The 18,120-nt window shown below is 45.9% G+C and overlaps 1 protein-coding gene and 1 long non-coding RNA gene across 6 annotated transcripts in view; one reads left to right on the top strand and one right to left on the bottom strand.

Moving 5' to 3' along the window:
* Positions 1 to 4,830: 4,830 nt before the first annotated feature.
* Positions 4,831 to 11,851, bottom strand: LOC119247341 (uncharacterized). Its single transcript, XR_005125721.2, has 3 exons — positions 11,592 to 11,851; positions 7,751 to 7,854; positions 4,831 to 7,110 (listed from the first exon to the last, which is right to left on the bottom strand). It is a non-coding gene; the product is annotated as an uncharacterized LOC119247341 (long non-coding RNA).
* A 216-nt stretch (positions 11,852 to 12,067) lies between these two features.
* TCP11L2 (t-complex 11 like 2) overlaps positions 12,068 to 18,120 on the top strand; it is a 37,595-nt gene continuing 31,542 nt past the window's right edge. The window contains exon 1 of one of the 5 annotated variants that reach the window (XM_037513717.2): positions 12,068 to 12,187. The gene's annotated coding sequence lies outside the window, so the exon portion shown is untranslated. The other 4 variants (XM_037513714.2, XM_037513718.2, XM_037513716.2 and 1 more) reach the window with 4 other exon arrangements.

Below are 18,120 nucleotides of genomic sequence, written 5' to 3'. Positions count from 1 at the left end.
CCTCTCCTGTCGCCCCACTGCTCCCCTCAGTAATGTATTTTGTCAGTCTGCCTGTTCTGTTCCCCGCTCTGTCTCTGGTGAATCCTCTCACCCTCCCGCGCATCTGGCCTCTTCTCCCGTTCTTGTATAAATAAATCTTTAAAAAAAAATGTTTTGAAGAGATGATAAGAAGATGGAAAAAATTCTTATGCTAGCTAAATACAAATCAGGATTTAAATTTTGTATGCAGAATGACTGGCAATACAAAAAGAAAAAAAGGTAAAGTAAACTATGCATTGATGGAAAACTGGAAAGGGATACTCCAAATGTCAGCTATGATTTTCTCTTTTGGGTGGCGGGAACTATTGATGGTTTTTCATTCGGCTTTTTTCTATGTTTCAAATTGTGTTCAATATATATACACATAAAAATGGATACTACTTATTGAATATGACTGAATATTTATCTTGTGCCAGACCCTATACGGAACTTTTCCTAAATTATATTATTTCAATCTCCCAACAACCCTAAAAGGTGGGTACTTTATTATCTCAGTTTACACATGAGAAACCGAGGCACAGAGACCTTAAGTAACTTGCCCAAAGTCACACAGCTGATTGCTGGGACTGAGAGCCTGGCCTGCTTGATTTCAGGATCAAAGCCCACTATCCACTATCTCCCCTCCCCAACAAGAGAAGTAAATGGTTAACGAATTTCCAGAGGCATCTCCATTACAAGGAAGGTACCATGTTCCCACCCCTTTACATGTGCCTGCCTTAGACTAGCTACTGGGAACTGTGGGCGGGGCTGAGCAGCCAGGTGATAGAACACAGAAGGCAGGTGGGCTCCAGGAGAGACACGTGGAGAAAAGGGGTTGCTTGCGTTTCAGCTTTGGACTTGCATCATGGACTTGAAGGTCTTGGGGAAAACATGTGGAGGCGAGACACACAGAGACGTTCGCAAGAGACACACGGGTGCGAGGCAAGTGTGGAGGCTGACAATGGCAGCTGTTATCGTGATTTATCCCAGACCTGCCTGGCCCCTTCTACCCTTTTCCTGGGGTTCCTCACCAGAAGGTGCCTTAAATTTGTGGCAAACTTTCAGACTTCAGTGGTCCGCTTTGAACCTACCCTGTTTGGCTGGGCTTTTACCCACAGGGGATGGGTAACTTTGGGTGGGTTTTTTTTTTTTTTTTTTTTGTACAATGTTTGCTTTTTTTTTTTTAAGATTTATTTTTATTTATTTATACAAGCACTGGGTACAGTCAGAAGCACGGGAGGGTGAGAGAATTCACCAGAGCCAGAGCGGGGAGCAGAGCAGGCAGAAGGACCGAAGTACACTGCTGAGGGGAGCAGCGGGCAGCAGGAGAGGTCTGCGCGCCATGTGGGACCCTCCTCCGGTGGCCGGGGAGCAGCCGGGGATCGAACTGGCGCTGCAGAGGCTGCGGGCAGCTTCGCAACCCAGCACTCAACCGCTGCGCCACCGGGGAGGCCCAAATTTGGGTGTTTTTTTTTTTTTTTTTTTTTCTAAATATTTCTTTTTTTTCTTTTTTAAAGATTTATTTATTTATTTATACAAGTACTGGGTACAGTCAGAAGTGCGGGAGGGTGAGAGAATTCACCAGAGCCAGAGCAGGGAGCAGAGCAGGCAGAAGGACCGAAGTACACTGCTGAGGGGAGCAGCGGGCGTCAGGAGAGGTCTGCGCGCCATGTGGGACCCTCCTCCGGTGGCCGGGGAGCAGCTGGGGATCGAACCGGCGCTGCAGAGGCTGCGGGCAGCTTCACAACCCAGCGCTCAACCGCTGTGCCACCGGGGAGGCCAAATTTGGGTGTTTTATTGGTAAACTCTTATTTATCCTTTCCTCTCTCTCTCTCTCTCTCTCTCTCTCTCTCTCTCTCTCTCTCTCTCATTCTCTCTCTCCACACTAACCCTATTAAGTTCTTTCACACTAAGTCTCTGCTTTGCTTTTGTGTACAGGGATGGCTGGACCCCTTTAGGGAATACAGGTTTGGGGGTCCCCTTTGTCACATGCTAGCAGATTATATACATATATAATAAGCTTCTTTAAGCAGCAGATCCATCCTTCAAGTCTAGCTCAAGGCTAACCTCTTTGTGAGAACTTTGATTTGCTCCATCCATCCACACACTGCCCCACGCTGCCAGCTGCGTTCCTTTGCCTCGCTTTCAGCCTTGCCTCCTTTCCGTCCTCTCCTTATTTTGTACCCTAGATGTCATCTGCCGTCTCTCTGTACAGCCATAAGAGAAAATGAGCTAGAAACTCCCAGATACATGTCCTGAGGGAATTTAAAAGCCTGACCCAAATTTCTACTTACATTCTGAAGTTAACTGTCTCATGGCCGCTTCTGCCTCCAACGCCTGCCTCCACCCACTAATTCACTGTCTTACCCTATGGAGACTTAGCTCCTTCCTGGGTTTCTACAGGGAAGCCACACTACCCGATCACCTGCATGTGTAGACTTCATCCAAAAAGATGTTGGAGGGAGAACTGCTGAAATCGCAACAGCCTATGTGTGAATGTCCAATGTCCCTCGCAAGAGAAAACAAAGCCATTTGGCTACCAGGCCTGGGGATCTGTGTGTATCAGCTGTTTTGCCCTATGAGTATCCCAGGGGATCCTCTCTCTCCCTTCCTCCCTCCCTGCTTCTTTCCTAACCTACCCTTACGCCACATGCAACCCCGAATTCTCATTCACAGCTTTCCCCTGTCTCCACACTCAGCTCCTGACCTGGGTATCTGACTGAACAGAAGGCATTTCACTGACAATGAACATAACCTTCTTACCAGGCACTGGTGCTGGTGGGAGCAAACGCTGTATCCGCCCCTGTTACACTTAAATACATACATATAATTGACAATCTGCTTTGTACCTATGGGATTTGTCTCCCCAAAAGGGGACAGACAGATAGGCTTTTTCAAAGAAGTCCAGGGTAAGCCTGTTTTCAAAGCATGTGACCCTGGAGTGGGGGTTAGGTAGAACTAAGGTCAGTTGAGGCACTGGAGGCTAAAGAATAGCTCTATCTTCTTCCCTAGTCCCTTTGCCCTACCCCTCATTGAAGAGGTGTCCATGCTCCCCTCTAATGACCTAGAAGAGTCTAGCTTGGGGGATGGGCTGTCATCAGTGTAGCTGCACCAGTGAGCATGTTCTCTCCATCTGAGAAACTCCTCTTGTCACCCTTTAGAGAGGAAATCATCCTCTCCTCATCATCTGTAAACCCCTTTCTCTTTCTTGAACACCCCAGGTCTCTTAGCATAGGATATAAACCCCTGGTTTTCCTTCATCTACTTCAGAATTTATAGCCATGTAAATTCTCCCTATGTGAGTTATTAAATTTTGCCTTTTTCTTCCACTAATCTGTCTGATGTTAATGTGTTTGTTCATCCAGCCTCAGAAGAACCCAACATGCCCAATGCTAGAGATACACAAAATTGGAACAATTTGCTATAATCCTAAGAACTTAATCACTATGTTGCTTAAAAACTCATACCTTAGGACATGTACTCTATATACCAGGTCACTGGCTCTATGACAGAGGCAGAGGTAAAGGGTCATGGGGCCCAAGCGGACAGGGCAGCCTGCACATTGGGCCCCTTGGCAACCCAAAACCAGCCATGCAGGAGTTTTTTGAGTTCTGAGTTTCTTTCTCCAGCCATGGGTTTCAGCGGATGTGGTGTACATTTCCCTTCCTAAAATTAATTTTAGGTGTGGGTGCCAAGTTTCTGTCTTTTCCATTACACAGTGAACAGCATTTAAGACTAACACTAACCCCAATAACCCTAACTTGTGCATGACCCCAAGTTGAAAGGTACAGAACATTCGCTCTGGGCCACCCTGAAGGTGCCATGAACGTGAGCAAGACCCTTGGGTGGAATGAGCAACAGAAGATAATGAAGATAATGAAGGTTCTCCAGACAAAGTCCATTTTCAACCCAAGCTTCCTATTTCCTACTGGGGATTTGATTGTTTTCCTTTCAAAACCAAATGCAAACCAGAGCTCTTCTTTCAGATTCTTTAAAAATAAATGGGGGTAGGAGAGGTGTGGCAATCTCCTGATCACAGAGGATGTTGCCTGTTTTGACACTGGTTTCAACAGTTCCTTTACAAAATACTGTGATGTGCTTTATTTAGCCTTAATTTGAATTCTGAGCATGGAAAAACTGGTTGTCAAGACAATCAAACTGCTTGTCATAGAAAGTTCTATTATTTGGGGAACACATTACATGCTAGTTATTATATTAAATATAATATCAAATTTAATCCTCAAGATGAACCTATGAGATAAATGTCAATGTTTCCTTTTTAAATAGCGCTGTATTTAACTCAACATTTACATGACTTCCAGTTTATGCTGCAGAATACTCTTAATCACTACAGTTCTTTCCAGAGTTACAAGCACCTGACTTGGGAGTTTCTTGTCCCTGGACAACCCTGGCCAGCAACCAAGCTGTTCTGGCCTACTTGCTCCACCTGGTGGGTGGCTGAGAAAACCGCCTTGCTTTATTATTTTCCTCAAGCCAGTCTCCTTGATTCTGGTGTCCTCTTCCCTCAAGACCTGGGCTTTGGAAACTGAAGGTGCCCAGATTAGACCACCCCAAGATTCTCAGAGTTGGTCTCCTCGAATGCCCCATTCTGGCACAGGGATTATTTTGAGCTAATCATTGAAGGCCCTGGAGGCAAAGGAGAAGCTCTTGCTGCTTCCCTAATCATTGCTCCCTCCAATGACACAGGAGAATGTAGTTTGGCGGGTGTTGTGCAGGTATAGGTTTATCAGAGAACATATCCTCTCTATCTGAGAAACACTTCTTTTCTTTTCAGAATAAAGATGAAGCCATCCCCTCCTTTGCATGTAAACTTCACTTCCACCCCAGCTGAAAACCTGGGCCTACATGACCTCTACTGCGCACACATTCTTAAGTTGATTGTTCCTTTGCTAACCAATCTGATGCTGTTTTGATTACTTGCCAGCCTGAGAAGAACCCATAGGGATGGGGGATTTCCCATTTCACCCTAACAAAACCCATATGGGAGAAATCCAGCTACTCTGAAGTCACCAGCCTAGCAAAGTACTTGTAGAGACCCCATGGGGAGATGAAGCAATGTCCCAGGAGACCCAGCTATTCAAGTCTTCCTGAAATCAACCACCAGACACACAATTGGGTGAACTCTCCTCTGTATTGAAATCCAGCTGAAGGCCCCAGACATCATGGAGATACCATTCCTGGTGAGTCCTGTTCAAAACCCCCCACATCCTAGGATCCATGAGCATAATGAAAGGTTGTTTTACACCACTAAATTTGGGGGTTAATTTGTTTTTGTTTTGTTATGCTGCAACTACAGAACGTTTACTGAGAGGTAAAGCAGAAAGAACCAGTTCTTGCCAATCAGTAAGTGCTTGAAATCCATGTTAAGAAGTTTGGATTTTATGTAGGGGTCATAGGGAGCCATTGATAGTTTTTGAGAGATGTTATGCATGTCATCATGTCACATGTGCCCCAGTATTTTTGTTAGGACAATCTGTATTTCTCTGAAGCCTTTTTGTCAGTGGAGAAAAGCAGAGGAAGAGAACATGATAGGAAGTCCTTGAAGAAACACGATCTCTGTGGTGCTCTAGTTTACCTGGGGAAATACCAGAAAACAAGGAAACAGTGGAAAGAAATATGGCGGGCAGGAATGCTGGGATCTACCACTAGATACAAAGCTGCTGTTTCAGGACCTGAATATAAGTCCCAAGCTTGGCTTGTTTCCCTTGGTTCCTTTGGTGGGAGGGATAGCAAGCTGCCCTCCACTGATTCTATGATCTGGGTTGTTTTGCCATCCCATGATATGACTTTTAGTTTTCCTACCTGCATACAATTTCTTCTCCATATTGAATTCTCTCTAATAAACTGTGTAGAAAGGATTCTTGTTTTCCTGAATGGGCCCTGACGTACTGGTTTAATGAGTCAATAACAGCAATATTCTATAAATACATAAATACTGGGTGGCTCTATTAGGCTCACTCATTAGCTAAGTAATTGACTCCTGAACCATCAACTCGTTGAACTCTGATTTGTTCCTTGGCAGAATTTGAAATGATCACATATCACAGGCCTTTATTTGTTCAGGACCAGATGAACTCTTATAACTTATATACTCTTCTAACAAGAGTATGAGTTATAGTTTATTGATCTATACATGTACCTGGCACCCTGCTCACTTCCTTAGACGCATTATCTCTTTTCATTCTGCAATAAACTGTGGGGCATTTGCAAGGTTCATAGTGACAAATAGATACCTGCTTTGAATAGACATACCAGATTTGGGGTAGTTTATGGAATTAAGAGGGAAGCTGAAGAACCAAGTAGGGTTGGGGTAGGGGAAGAGTTGGGGGAGACGGTGGGAACTAAAGAAAGTCAGACACAGCTAAGACCAAACCATAGGATGATCGCTACAAACACCTTGCACAGAACACCAGCACTGTCAGCTCTATGAACCACCCCTGCGTACTCCTGGTGGGGAAAAAAGAATGTCTTTCCCCTTTTCAGTTTTAGTAGTAAGATGTCAATGGCATGACCATATCACACACTCCCCTCCCCCACCGATAGTGAATGGTAATAATGGGATAGCCATTCTGGAAGCTGGACCACCTCCATGACAAATGGCTCCCAAAACACCACTGTATGCATTTTATACCTGTACATATATGGGCACATGTATCATGAGCTTGGCCATGATACATGGCCTCAGGTCTGTCTGAATCCAAAGCACCCCCTCTTTCCACCACACTACATGTGCTCATCATGTACAGTTAGTCTGTACCTTAACTGATTCACTTTTTGAAACCTTTAATTTACGTGTATAAAATTTAAAAAATCATTCCTAAGCTTACAGGCATAATCACATTAGCCTTCCTTTAAACAACCATTCAGCTTGAGCATCAAAACTCATTTGTACGCAATTATGTTAAACCCAGAGCTCAGGACTTGTTGATTTACATGTACACAGGTGTGCTTGTAACAGGAACAATGGCGTGGCTGGGAATCCTGCTCAGGGAATGGGTCAGAAATGCCTTCTGATTGTTCTTCAGGTTTTCTTATAGCAGATTTACCTCTTTTCCTTCTTTTCACTGCTTCCTATAAATATGAGAGGAAACAAACAGCTTCATATTTTAGAAGGGCAGCATTCCATTCTCCTTGCTCGAAGGAAGGCATACTCACCCTAGTACCTGGTGAGGCACTTTTCTAGAGTAATGGAATGTGATTGTAAATACTTTGGGCATTTGGTTGAAATAGTACTAGCATACTTGTTGACATGTTGTTATAGAAATTAGATAATTATGCCAATAGATAATAGTTCACATGTGACTGCCTCTGTGTGTGTGTGTGTGTGTGTGTGTGTGTGTGTGTAGAAGCTATGAAATGAGTTCTAGCTTCTGTTTTTGACCTGCCAATTCAGTGAGTCACTGAATGCCCCTTTGGTTGGCCATAAACCCTCAGTGCCTGATACCTTCCACTAGAACCCCCAGGAACTCAGGTAAAAGTGACTGTGCAGACATCTGAATGGTCAGGCTCAATTTTTCATCTTCAAAAGGTAGTGTAGTTTTTCATGTTCCATACTTCTTCGGAAAAGAATGCCTGCCCAGTGTATTACGGAAGGCCTATAGGTCAGGGGTTGGGAAAACATGTTTATAAAATAATAGTAACTTCCATGTACTTTTACTAAGAACTGAACTTGAAGGGAACAACTCAAAAATAAATTTAAATATTCCCTTACCCAGTATAATTTTGACTTGCCATTGTAAGGAAACTTTTGCAAATATATTCCTTTCTAGCCTTTACAACCAAAAGCTCTATCGATTCTCATGACTTCTTAAGCATCTGAGAAAAAGGAAAATGGAAAAAAATGTTATTTATTGTGAAGTGTGAGAGTCCATTTAGGAGGATATTTAGGAGGATATGAGTGAAAAGGGCACCATCACTGTACTGCTGTATGAATTGACAGGGTAACATATGAATAAACACATTCTCATCGAAAAAGAAAGAAGCCACTTCAATATAAAATAAATCAGTGACAACTTCCAGCTTGCCTCGTAACCAGTTGGGAGGGGACCATCCTTTTCTATGCAATTCATAGGTAGAGAATTCATGATATCTCTCCTAATCATTGTTCTAGACTCATGTTTTGACTCATGTTTTGATGTATTCCAATTGATTTTTTAAAGTGAGAGCCTAAATGTTGATCCATGGTTGAAGGGAACTCTGGGAGGCATCTAGAAAACAATCACCTACTGGCTCAGAGGTGGAGTAAGGACAGTGACTGGCCTGGCTGGGCTCTGAGCCACCACTTTGTTGGCCTCTCATGGGTGCTCTTTCGAGCTTCAACTCCCCTTGGCCCCTCCCACTTCCTGCCCAGAATTGTCTTTCCTGCTGGTCCTCACTCTCTTCTTTGCTTTCCAGGAGGTAACAGTGGTTTCCAGGTATGTAGAGGGTATGCATTATATATGTTCAAATATGTTTTTGAAGCAGGGGAGATGCTAAGACTGCTTTTCATTTTAGTCTGTGAGGGGTCAGGGCCTGGACCTGTGTCTACGTGTTAGGGTACAGGCAATTTTTTGCTTCCAGTTTTTTACTAATTCAATTCAGTGTGGAATTGGGAAAATCTGTTTTTGGTGCTTTGGCAGCTTCGTCAAGCATCAATATTTTGATAACGGGTTTAACATATCTCAGTGATATAAATCTTATCTTCAAGACAAAAAGAAAAAGAATGACAAAATCTGACAAGATATGGTTAAACTTTTAACATTCAGTGGCTGATTATACACTTTTTATATTCGCTAAATTATTTTTCTTCCTTCTACTTTCTGTGGCCTTCCTGTTCCCACCCACCCCCTTACTGCTACTTAACCCTTCTTAGACCTTAAGAGGGACAGGGAACAGTAAAAGAGATGAGATTCTATGAGTCCATTTTTCTACTTAGAGTGGAGTCACTTTATGTGAGGAGCCAGGTACTACAGGGAGAAATGATCAAAACCATGTACAGACAGCATTATCCTTGACAGTCCCTTCAAAGGCCAGCAGGAATGTCTCCCAAGCTTTCCTAGACAGCAAATGAATGAGCAGTAGCTTTACTTTGTACATAATTACAGTTGGAGCACCATGTACATATGTATGGATGTATATATGTAAAAACATAATCTGGGCTCCAGAGTCTGACAGAAATAAGTAAATAGGTTTTCTAATATAATAAGATAATTCAACTTGAATGATAATACATTTGGGGGGATCATTTTACTAACAAATTGTGACTGCAAACATTGCACTGTAAATGTTACGCAGTTTTTTTCCCAAACCATTTTTGGGAAAGCAGGTTCCAAAAGAAGGTTCCGTCAGTGGGCCATGAATCTGGGATACACCCAGGCTTTTTTTTTTTTTTTTACCTGCAGCATTTAAACAGACACATGTGTCTTCAACTGAATACTAGATAAAATTCATTTGTATTTAGGAATAGAATAAGGGAAAACAACCTCATGTTTTCTATGCTGAGGTCAGAACCAGTTACATAGTTTGCAAGGTCTAGTACCAGGTGAAAATTCAGGCTCCTTGTTCAAAAACTCTTAATAGTTTCAAGATAGTGGCAGCAGAGCTTTAAAACAAATGTAGGGGGCTTCCAAGCATAGGGTCTTGTGCCACTGCACAGGCTTCATGTCCATGAACACATCCTTGGGTAAGAAGCTTGGAATATAATAAGAAGGTTGGAAGCTGGAATTAATTCAGGAAGAGAAACTCACAAGTTCCACTGAGAACCTGGAGGCAAAATCAATGGCAGTGTCAAAGTTATTGTCTTGTGTTGCCCACACCCATCTGAATATGCACAGTTGAACTTGATCTGCTAGAACAGCCCAAGATGCAGCTCCACTGTAAAAGCAAATACTGAGCAGCTGCAAATCCATGCTAACATTACATTTTTGGATTTCCTGTTTTGTTTTTCCCCAAGGAATCATTGTCACTTAACACTCAGATTTAAGACGTAGAAAGAAAATGAGTCTATTTCTTCACTGAGCAAAATTTTTTATTCGTCTTTAGTCATTTGCCAAAAGTCCTGACTAGATCAAATGTAGTCTATTGTATAATTTATAGGGAAAAAACCAATTGCAAACATGAATTCTCTCAGTGGTTCAAAAAAGATGAGTTAGATAAATTAGGTGTGATACTATGTCTTCATCAAATAATAAAGCTTATTATTTGACTTATAAAAGGGGTTCATTTTCAGACCTTTTTTTGGTCTCAGAAAGTAAAAGAACATAATCTGAGCAAGGAGGATTTTACTCTAAGGCAGCACTATCTTTTTCCAAGGTGCTTTTATAAACAGGTTAGACAGAGGGCAGTCATTCAGATAAGTTATTTAATGGCAAAGTAACAGAAGATTGTATCTCCAGGATACTTTCTCTCCCTGGCTCGGGTCTCCAGTGTTACCCCATGTCTTCCACCTCCAGGTTCTCACCCCAGCACATGCTGAAACTTGACTCATCTACCTTAGCAAAAATTGCTTCCTTGTGGCTTTGCGAGTTACACATTTGAAATTTAAAAATAAGTGCCATGCCCAGGGTCAGGTAGCTGGTGACCCAAGTAGACTGGATAACTCTCCTGACTCATGCTCACCTGCTCCAACTTATGTCATGGAACAAAACAATACTTAGTAAGCTCCTACAAAGCTAACAAAGGAAACAGAGTGGGAATGTGTCATTGTCACAGTGTCCAGATGTTTGGGGGATATTTTTGGCTAATCGTTCTATTGTGGAGTTTTTGGGGCGGTGTTGGCAGTTGTGTACCCTGGTTGTTATTTGGCAAGAAATTGGAGGCTTCTGTCATCCTGACTGCTAATTCCAACAAAATCCACCAACAAGGGAAGGATCATAAGGAAGAACCTGGGTGACAACAGCATTTGTTCCTTAATCTCTTAATCTGCATCACATTGTATATTTCAGAAGGGAGGGGACGTAAATACAAGTTTATACAGATCACCAGCTAAGTTTGTTCAGAAGGTTTGCCAAACGGTTTCAACAACTGCTAACACTGATTGAGGGCTGACTGCAGACAACTACCAGCGCCTCACATGCTTAACTCTCCTTTCATCCTCAAAATAACCCAAAGAGTTACCATCATTGACCTCACTGACCAAGATTTCAGAGGAAGTAAATATCAGAGCCGGGACACTGAATTATTCCACCTGCATTCACCCAGCTTCTACTCTCCTTTAAAGTTTCCTATTTTTTCTCCCTAAAACCAAATTGGCCTCCACAATCCAAACAGGATTTCAGCACTAAAAACTTGAAAAGAACTCACTTATATTTCTGCAAGAAACTAGCTCCTGAAAAAAAAAAAAACATTTACACGGGGTCTAAGAAACCGCGCTTTTCCTGCCTGCGGGTGGGGGGTGGGTGTTGGCAGACACCCCCAAGCAGGCCCACGCAGGAGCTGAGCAGAGGCCCCACTGCAGTTCTAGGCCTGGTTATTTACATTAACCAATGTCGAAACTTCTCCCAGAGATGGGTGCAGCCCAGAACCCAGGAGGAAGTGAGCAGCCTTATCGTTTGCATGCACACGTCGACGTTTACCTCTTGGGGAGCCCGGGTGGGTGTGACTCCCAGGAGCTAATCGTGCATCCAGCCAGATGCAAATCTGGACGTGTGTATTTGTGGAGGCGCAGACTCAGCTGCTGGAGGCTCGACGGCTTGCGGGGGTGCTCGGGAGCACACTGGCCACGCTGTCATGGGGTCCCCTCAATGTGGGCCGTGTGAGGTGGCGCCCGATCTGCACCGCCCCGTCGGGGTGCGGGGTGTGGGGGGACTGGTGGTCCCACCCGGGCTGGGGGCCTGGAGGCTGGTCCACGCTGGTGCTCCGCGCCAGCCCCGGGGAGTCCAGCCGCGCCCCAGCCGCGGCCCCGCGGGCTGCACCGCCCAGAGCCCGGCGCCCCCAAACCAACGCCTCGGCCCCGCCCCCAGCGCCCCCACAGACCCCGCCTCCAACGGCGGCGCTCGGGCCGCCCGGCAGCCCCAGTTCCGTAAACACTCCTGTCCCCGCCCCTCGCGGTCTCGGGGCGCGGCACTCGCAGCTCCCGGGGGGGCTTTTCCTTGGAGCACCCCCAAACTCCCTCTGCCCGGCCATTCCTCGGCTGTTTCACCCGCACATGGAGCTCGACGCCCAGGGGCAGGTCGGCGCCGTCCGCTCTCTGCCCGCGGGGCCGCGAGGACCCGGGGAGCCCCGCGCCGCGCGCCGCCCGCCCCCCGCTCGCCCCGGCGCGATGGCCGCGCCCTGGCCGGCGCCCGGGAGGCCTCCGGGCCCTTTAAATACCGCGTGGGGCGGGGGGGCGCGGAGAGACGGGGGGTTGCGGGGCTGCGGGGTGCTCGTGGAGCTCGTGCCGCGCGCGGTGAGGGGACACGCAGGACCCCCGGCCCGGCCCGGCCCGTCGCCGTCCTCCTGCGCGCCGGGCTCGGTGCGTATCCGTCCCGCGGAGGGGGCGCCCCCTCGGAGGTGAGGGGTGGGCCCCGAGAGGGGACACCTCCCCCCAGGCTGCCGAGGGCCCCCCCCGCCCCGCTCCACCTCGGAACTCCGATCTGCGACGCGGGGGCCGGGCCCCTCCAGCCCCGCCGCTCGCCGCCTCCCTCCGGCGCCCCCAATTCCCAGGTGGGGCTTCGAACCGCCGTCCCGCGTGGGAGCGGGCGCGGGGCGGCGGCGGGTGGGGGGCCGCGGGGTCGGGGCGGCCGGGGGCCCGTCTCCCTCCCGCGGGGTTCCCCACCCCCCGGGCCGTGGGAGGGGGTTCTCCCTTCGACCCCCGGCCGCTGGGGTGCGCGCGCGGATGGGCCGGGGCCCGGGCGCGGTTGTTTGGGGTTTGTTGCCCGGGTTTCCCCGGCGCTCGGCCCGGCCTCCGCCGTCCCCTCCCCCAAGGGTTTGTTTTGACAGGAAACGTGCGGCCGGAGGGGAGGGGCGCCCGGAGCCGCGCGCCGGGGGTGCAGACGCCCGCGTCCGCCCGTGACCCTCGGTTCGGGGGCGGGGTGGGGGGGAAGCGGGACTCCCGGTCGGGCCCCGGGCTCGAACCCCTGGCCCCAAGCTGCCGTCTGGGCGGCCCACGGGGAACGGTGGCACGTGGACGAGCGTGAGGTGTTTTCGTTACTATTAGGAAAAAAACTTGCTTGGAAGTTTTGAAAATGAGTGTGTGTAAATGCAAACGTCAAGGTAAAGCAAAGTGGCTGATAAAACTAGAGGGTGACCTAGGAGGGTGATGGAGCAACGAACAGGCCTGCAGAGGGGTGTTCTCGCAGCTGGAGTTTGGCAGATGGTGTCTTAGATGGTGGTTCTGTTACTTTAACCTTGCAGAGATTAGGGGGCTAGCCCTGAGCAAGCCCCTCAGCACCCAAGATCTCCGTGGTCCCACAGTTTCCAGCCTGCTGATCTTAATGAGGGCATCACAGTTCTCACGAAGGAGGCCTCCTCCTGCCTTTTCCTCGTGCCTGGAGGGATTTCTTGACTTCAAGAGGCCCTGGGCTGAAGAGAGCCTGTAGAGTGTGGTAGCTGCTTCAGTGCTTTTTTTGTGAAGGCTTGAGAGCCTCCAAAGGGGAAGCACAGGTCCTAAAACAGGCCAGCCAGGGGTGGGACCAGTGTATGCGAGTGTGAAAGGTGTCCAGAAATCCTCCCTGAGGCTGTAATGGTATGTGACTGGCTTCTTGGCTTTTGACAGTTCTTTGTTGGCTCTAATTTGATGAGGATCGATGTTCTCTAGTCCAATGGAGCAAGCACCTGTATCTGTGCTCTGTGGTTTTTGCTTTGCTACTTACAACTTTTTGGCCCGGCTGTTTGAGACTGGTGCTAAAGCAGCATTTTGCAGAAGATGGAGATTTTCCACGTCATCTGCTATTTTTCCTGCAGAACCCAGTTTTAGTCCTATAATTCGCTTCACGGAGCTACACCTGTGAATGATTGTCCTTGTGCATGACCTTGATCTGGTCTTGAAGGATGATACCCACTAGTTGTATATTGAATTTTTTTCTTTTTGGGTGACCCAACTTTAATTGGATGGGTTTCATTCCTTGGGGCCCTGCTAGGTAATCTGCACTTCAAAGTGTGTTTGACTCATACCAGCTGCAAGCAGTTAACTCTTGCTATTTGGGTTTTAGCTAGGGATTTTGCAGTATATATAGATTGGTTCCCTGGTAGAGAATTTTCAGTCACTCTAGTGGAGTGGTTGAGAACTATTTTAGACAATGCACTGTCAGTGATGCCCTTCACCCTACTGAGCTTGAACAACTACCCCAGTGTCAGGTCAGCCTGCTATATCACATGTGCAAATGTTCATGTGGTGATGTGGGTAGATTGATTTGCAGAGTGGGAGTAGAAAGACTGAGCAGCACACTAGATCTTTTTTTCCAACCATCCCGGAGAGTGTGGACTTTAGGAATCCACTGCCTGGATTTACACTGTGCTTCTGCCTCTGCTGTGAGCCCTTGGGTAGGTAATTTCACCTCTCTGGATCTTAGGGCATGATAATACTACCTTAGTTAAAATAAGATTAAATGAAGACCTAAGAAGACAAAAAATATTTTAAAGCATTTATCATGGGACTGTGTCAGAGTAAGCTCAGTAACTATTGGCTTTAATTGTTAGTATTTCGTATCAGTGAGCACAGATACAATGTAAAAGTTTCTTTAAACTCAGGAACTGTGAGTCTTTGGCTAGTCAGAATTATTGGTGCCCTGAAAATATGTTGCAGTAGGCACTAGCAATTGTGAGGGACAGTTCCTTCTAGCAAATTTAGTGTGGAAGCAGATATTTAGACAACTGTGCTGCTCTAAGTGACTGCATAATAAGAATATGAACAATGTGAGTCAGCCAGCAGAGATGGAAACCCCATGTTGCCATGAATAGGAAGGTGGCTTAATTTGTTGATCATTGACACTCACTGAGCTCCCGCGCTAGCCCAAGATGCTCTAGATGGATAACTTAGCTAGAGTGGGGATAGCAGTTGAAGTTATAGCATTTAAGACAAGGGGCCAACTACCTGGAGATTGGGGAAGAGAATAGCAGGTGCAGGTGCTTCCCAGAGGTGTCTGAGGAAGCCCCAAAAGGCCAATGTTAGAGCACCGGAGGTTAGAGGGAGCGTGTACAGGAGGGGGCTGCAGAGGCCAGGTCACAGGACGTACAGACCACTGCCAAGAGGCTTCAGAAAGGGGAAACTACCTGGAAGAGATGAACTTTAAAAAGGAGTGATTTATTTTGCCTCTTTTGAAGGGCTCTGACCTATTTCCCATGTTATTCCCTAATGCTGTCAAAGACAGACATTGAGACAAGTTTGACTCTGAGAGTTTTGTCATATAGTGGTATCTAAGCTATGGCAGCGGTGGGAACAAAACAAAATGTGAAAACTGCAAGAGACTGGATTTTTCTGAATTAAAATCTTAAGCTTTCAGGTCAGTGCTGCTTTTTATTTAACTTTTAGTCTGGAAATAAATTCAGATTTACAGAAAAAGTTACAAGAGCTGTAAAAGAACTCCCTCTGGTCTGCTTTTTTTGCAAAGTCACCTATTAACATTTTGCTCCATATGCTTTGTTATTCTCTCTTTTGAATCATTTGAGTGAAATTTGCATACATCATGGTCCTTTATTCCTAGATAAATAATCACAATACACTTAAATTTCTGTAACATTGTAATACAGACAGTAGATTCGAGGACAGTAACAGTCTTCTTTCTCCAGTCCAGGATTATCTGTTGCCCTCAGTTGTTAAGTATCTTTCTTTTTTAGTTTTTATTTTATTTTATTTTCTATTGAAGTAACGTTAGAAGTTTTAGGTATTCATCATCGATAAACAAATCTTTCATCTATTGCATATTTTCAGCCTTTGTGTATATTTTTTATGTACACTTAGTGCTTTATGTACACTTAGTGCACTTTCAGAATTCATCACTTTTAATAAGAATAAAATAATATCTGTTAAGTACTTGCTAGGAACCTAATTGACAGACTGTTTCAGTTAATTTCCACAACAATTCTACAAGGTAGATACTATTATTATCTTCATTTTGCAGATGGTACATTCACTGTCTGCAGTTAAAATTTGAGTCAGGATCAAGAATTCAGTCTGCCTGCCTCCAGAACCGGTGATATTACTGCACAGTGGCAAGTACATTGTCACAGGTGGATCTTTACAATGGTCCTGGATCACAGCAGGACCATTTGTAGATAATTTGCTGCAGAGGGGAAATAATAAAATAAAATTGGTAGTTTGGATAGAGGCTAAGGAATCACTAGCAAATTTAAAAAATGGCCCCTCAGTATGTGGTGGGACATGGCACTAGCCCTTGAGCCCCTACGCCCATTCCCTACTCTCTGAAATGTCAGTGGTCATAATGCCATTCATTCTTCCACTCGTTTGACAATAAACATTTAAGTGCCAGCTGCCTCCCAATGATTGGCCTTGGAAGGAATGGGATAATATTGCATTTATTTATAAAATCAGCAACACTACAGTGAGAAATGTGGCTGTGACAATTTTCTTTGAATAGTGTGTTGGAGCTCTCTTCTTTCTTTTTTGACTTTACCTTTGCCCAGTAAGTCCTCCAAATAGGATGAGATGTGGTTTTCCTGAAAAAGTGTGGTTTCCTTATGCGTTGCAGTGGTGAACAAGGCAAGTAAATCTTAAGTCTGTCAGTGTGAGAAGCATTAAAGAAACAGTCTGGTTTCATTATCATGTTCTAAAGAAGAATCCAAATAGTTTTAAAAGCATTCTAATTACCCTCAGTGCCTCTTGAATCAAATGGCTTTTTTCCCAGATGACTTGTATGAAACCCCAAGACCAAAAAACCCCCAAGAACAGGTATTGTCCTTGTGTGTGACCTTGTGCTTTTTCCCTAGGTAAACTGTCAGTATTTATCAGTAGGGGAACATGCTTTTATCATCAGGGATAAAACCCTTCTTCCCTTCAGAGGTTTGTTTTTTTTTTTTTAAAGATTTATTTATTCATATATACAAGAACTGGGATACAGGTCAGATGCGCAGGAGGATGAGAGAATTCACCAGAGACAGAGCGGGGAACAGAACAGGCAGACTGAGTGAAATACACTGCTGAAGGGAGCAGCGGCCAAGACAGAAGAGATCTGTGCCGTGTGAGATTCTCACCGGCCATCTGGGATCGAACCCGTGCTACAGAGGCTGTGGACAGCTTCACAGCACTGCACTCAACCACCTGTGCCACCAGGGGAGGCCTCCCTTCAGAGTTCTTAATGCCTGAAATGATGATAGTAACAACAATGGCAAAGCAATACTGATAGTAAATATCTGTATCCTGTTTATCAGATGCTGTTCTGGGCACTGTACATAATTTGAACAAATGAAATCTCACACTGGACCTCTGGGTTATATATTGTTGGTATGACTATGTGAAGAAACAGGCTATTCATTAATATAATAATGGCATTTTGACTTCAGAAAACCCTTTCTGCTTTGAATGCACTAAAGCCCAGCTTCGGGGCCTCCCCGGTGGCACAGCAGTTGAGCGCTGGGCTGCGAAGCTGCCCGCAGCCTCTGCAGCACCGGTTCAATCCCCAGCCACCGGGCGAGGGTCTCACATGGCGCGCAGACCTCTTCTGCCGCCTGCTGCTCCCCTCAGCAGTGTTCTTTGTCAGTCTGCCTGCTCTGCTCTCCCCTCTGGCTCTGGTGAATTCTCTCACCCTCCCGCTCTTCTGACTGTACCCAGTGCTTGTATAAATAAATAAATAAATCTTTAAAAAAAAAAAAAAACTAAATAAAGCCCAGCTTCAATGTAAAAGGCTGTACTCACTAAGTGAATTTCGAGGCTTTTGAGTTTTCTTTTTTTTTTTTAAGATTTATTTATTTATACAAGCACTGGGTACAGTCAGAAGCGCGGGAGGGTGAGGGAATTCACCAGAGCCAGAGTGGGGAACAAAACAGGCAGACTGAGAAATACACTGCTGAGGGGAGTAGCGGGCGGCAGGAGAGGTCTGCCAGCCATGTGGGACCCTTGCCGGCAGGTGGGAATCAAACCGGCGCTGCAGAGGCTGCAGGCAGCTTCGCAGCTCAGCACTCAACCACTGCACCACCAGGGGAGGCCCAGCTTTTGAGTTTTCTGTTGCA

The sequence above is a fragment of the Talpa occidentalis genome, unplaced genomic scaffold (genome assembly GCF_014898055.3).
Source record: "Talpa occidentalis isolate TD23 unplaced genomic scaffold, MPIMG_talOcc4v2.1 talOcc4.16, whole genome shotgun sequence".
NCBI lineage: Eukaryota > Metazoa > Chordata > Mammalia > Eulipotyphla > Talpidae > Talpa > Talpa occidentalis.
Note: the sequence above shows the minus strand (reverse complement) of the source record. Positions and strands in the feature narration are given on the sequence as shown.